The sequence below is a fragment of the Mixophyes fleayi genome, unplaced genomic scaffold (assembly GCF_038048845.1).
Source record: "Mixophyes fleayi isolate aMixFle1 unplaced genomic scaffold, aMixFle1.hap1 Scaffold_171, whole genome shotgun sequence".
In the NCBI taxonomy this organism is placed as follows: Eukaryota; Metazoa; Chordata; class Amphibia; order Anura; family Limnodynastidae; genus Mixophyes; species Mixophyes fleayi.
Window position 1 is genome coordinate 147501 of NW_027446046.1, and position 2500 is coordinate 150000.

Genomic DNA, 2500 nt, shown 5'->3' on the forward strand with positions numbered 1-2500 from the left:
GGAGACCACCTGGAAATACCAGGTGCTGTAGGCTTTTTTTTTTCTCTCTTGTTCCGGCCCTCCTTCAATGCTGGTTTTGAGATGTATAAGAGATGTAGGTCAATAGGAAAACAATACCTACAGCCACACCACCCTGAACAAGCCCATTCTCATCTGATCTTGGAAGCTAAGCAGAGCCGGGCCTGGTTAGTACTTGGATGGAGACCACCTGGGAATACCAGATGCTGTAGGTCTTTTTTCTTCTCTCTTGTTCCGGCTTCCTTCAATGCTGTTTTCTAGATGTATAAGAGATGTAGGTCAATAGGAAAACAATACCTACAGCCACACCACCCTGAACAAGCCCAATCTCGTCTGATCTTGGAAGCTAAGCAGGGACGGGCCTGGTTAGTACTTGGATGGGATACCACCTGGGAATACCAGGTGCTGTAGGCCTTTTTTTCTTCTCTCTTGTTCCGGCTTCCTTCAATGCTGTTTTCTAGATGTATAAGAGATGTAGGTCAATATGAAAACAATACCTACAGCCACACCACCCTGAACAAGCCCAATCTCATCTGATCTTGGAAGCTAAGCAGGGACGGGCCTGGTTAGTACTTGGATGGGAGACCACCTGGGAATACCAGGTGCTGTAGGCCTATTTTTTTTTCTCTCTTGTTCCCGCTTCCTTCAATGCTGGTTTTTAGATGTATAAGAGATGTAGGTCAATAGGAAAACCAATACCTACAGCCACACCTCCTGAACAAGCCCAATCTCGTCTGATCTTGGAAGCTAAGCAGAGCCGGGCCTGGTTAGTACTTGGATGGGAGACCACCTGGGAATACCAGGTGCTGTAGGCCTTTTTTTCTTCTCTCTTGTTCCGGCTTCCTTCAATGCTGGTTTCTAGATGTATAAGAGATGTAGGTCAATAGGAAAACAATACCTACAGCCACACCACCCTGAACAAGCCCAATCTCGTCTGATCTTGGATGCTAAGCAGGGCTGGGCCTGGTTAGTACTTGGATGGGAGACCACCTGGAAATACCAGGTGCTGTAGGCTTTTTTTTTTCTCTCTTGTTCCGGCCTCCTTCAATGCTGGTTTTGAGATGTATAAGAGATGTAGGTCAATAGGAAACCAATACCTACAGCCACACCTCCCTGAACAAGCCAATCTCGTCTGATCTTGGAAGCTAAGCAGAGCCGGGCCTGGTTAGTACTTGGATGGGAGACCACCTGGGAATACCAGGTGCTGTAGGCCATTTTTTCTTCTCTCTTGTTCCGGCTTCCTTTAATGCTGGTTTCTAGATGTATAAGAGATGTAGGTCAATAGGAAAACAATACCTACAGCCACACCACCCTGAACAAGCCCAATCTCGTCTGATCTTGGAAGCTAAGCAGGGACGGTCCTGGTTAGTTCTTGGATGGGAGACCACCTGGGAATACCAGGTGCTGTACGCCTTTTTTTCTTCTCTCTTCTTCCGGCTTCCTTCAATGCTGGTTCTAGATGTATAAGAGATGTAGGTCAATAGGAAAACGTTACCTACAGCCACACCACCCTGAACAAGCCCAATCTCGTCTGATCTTGGAAGCTAAGCAGGGACAGGCCTGGTTAGTACTTGGATGGGAGACCACCTGGGAATACCAGGTGCTGTAGGTCTTTTTTTCTTCTCTCTTGTTCCGGCTTCCTTCAATGCTGTTTTCTAGATGTATAAGAGATGTAGGTCAATAGGAAAACAATACCTACAGCCACACCACCCTGAACAAGCCCAATCTCGTCTGATCTTGGAAGCTAAGCAGGGACGGGCCTGGTTAGTACTTGGATGGGATACCACCTGGGAATACCAGGTGCTGTAGGCCTTTTTTTCTTCTCTCTTGTTCCGGCTTCCTTCAATGCTGTTTTCTAGATGTATAAGAGATGTAGGTCAATAGGAAAAACAATACCTACAGCCACACCACCCTGAACAAGCCCAATCTCATCTGATCTTGGAAGCTAAGCAGGGACAGGCCTGGTTAGTACTTGGATGGGAGACCACCTGGGAATACCAGGTGCTGTAGGCCTTTTTTTTTTTCTCTCTTGTTCCCGCTTCCTTCAATGCTGTTTTTTAGATGTATAAGAGATGTAGGTCAATAGGAAACCAATACCTACAGCCACACCTCCCTGAACAAGCCCAATCTCGTCTGATCTTGGAAGCTAAGCAGAGCCGGGCCTGGTTAGTACTTGGATGGGAGACCACCTGGAAATACCAGGTGCTGTAGGCTTTTTTTTTTCTCTCTTGTTCCGGCCTCCTTCAATGCTGGTTTTGAGATGTATAAGAGATGTAGGTCAATAGGAAACCAATGCCTACAGCCACACCTCCCTGAACAAGCTCAATCTCGTCTGATCTTGGAAGCTAAGCAGAGCCGGGCCTGGTTAGTACTTGATGGGAGACCACCTGGGAATACCAGGTGCTGTAGGCCTTTTTTTTCTTCTCTCTTGTTTCCGGCTTCCTTCAATGCTGGTTTCTAGATGTATAAGAGATGTAGGTCA

At 46.9% G+C, this 2500-nt stretch overlaps 7 non-coding genes and 6 pseudogenes across 7 annotated transcripts in view; all 13 read left to right on the plus strand.

The window, feature by feature from the left end:
* The window catches only part of LOC142117490 (5S ribosomal RNA), a 119-nt gene extending 85 nt beyond the window's left edge, over window positions 1-34 (plus strand). The window contains exon 1 of the ribosomal RNA XR_012682898.1: window positions 1-34. This exon is cut by the window's left edge and continues 85 nt beyond it. This is a non-coding gene — a ribosomal RNA (5S ribosomal RNA).
* An 81-nt stretch (window positions 35-115) lies between these two features.
* Window positions 116-233, plus strand: LOC142117880 (5S ribosomal RNA; annotated as a pseudogene).
* Window positions 234-313: 80 nt separating this feature from the next.
* On the plus strand, window positions 314-432 carry LOC142117381 (5S ribosomal RNA). Its single transcript, XR_012682798.1, has one exon. It is a non-coding gene; the product is annotated as a 5S ribosomal RNA (ribosomal RNA).
* An 81-nt stretch (window positions 433-513) lies between these two features.
* Window positions 514-632, plus strand: LOC142117620 (5S ribosomal RNA). Its single transcript, XR_012682965.1, has one exon. It is a non-coding gene; the product is annotated as a 5S ribosomal RNA (ribosomal RNA).
* An 83-nt stretch (window positions 633-715) lies between these two features.
* On the plus strand, window positions 716-833 carry LOC142117736 (5S ribosomal RNA; annotated as a pseudogene).
* An 81-nt stretch (window positions 834-914) lies between these two features.
* On the plus strand, window positions 915-1033 carry LOC142117547 (5S ribosomal RNA). Its single transcript, XR_012682950.1, has one exon. It is a non-coding gene; the product is annotated as a 5S ribosomal RNA (ribosomal RNA).
* Window positions 1034-1113: 80 nt separating this feature from the next.
* On the plus strand, window positions 1114-1231 carry LOC142117738 (5S ribosomal RNA; annotated as a pseudogene).
* An 81-nt stretch (window positions 1232-1312) lies between these two features.
* Window positions 1313-1431, plus strand: LOC142117788 (5S ribosomal RNA; annotated as a pseudogene).
* Window positions 1432-1511: 80 nt separating this feature from the next.
* Window positions 1512-1630, plus strand: LOC142117380 (5S ribosomal RNA). The gene has a single exon (XR_012682797.1). It is a non-coding gene; the product is annotated as a 5S ribosomal RNA (ribosomal RNA).
* Window positions 1631-1711: 81 nt separating this feature from the next.
* Window positions 1712-1830, plus strand: LOC142117382 (5S ribosomal RNA). Its single transcript, XR_012682799.1, has one exon. It is a non-coding gene; the product is annotated as a 5S ribosomal RNA (ribosomal RNA).
* An 82-nt stretch (window positions 1831-1912) lies between these two features.
* On the plus strand, window positions 1913-2031 carry LOC142117458 (5S ribosomal RNA). The gene has a single exon (XR_012682868.1). It is a non-coding gene; the product is annotated as a 5S ribosomal RNA (ribosomal RNA).
* Window positions 2032-2113: 82 nt separating this feature from the next.
* On the plus strand, window positions 2114-2232 carry LOC142117657 (5S ribosomal RNA; annotated as a pseudogene).
* Window positions 2233-2312: 80 nt separating this feature from the next.
* On the plus strand, window positions 2313-2430 carry LOC142117684 (5S ribosomal RNA; annotated as a pseudogene).
* The last annotated feature ends 70 nt before the right edge of the window (window positions 2431-2500 follow it).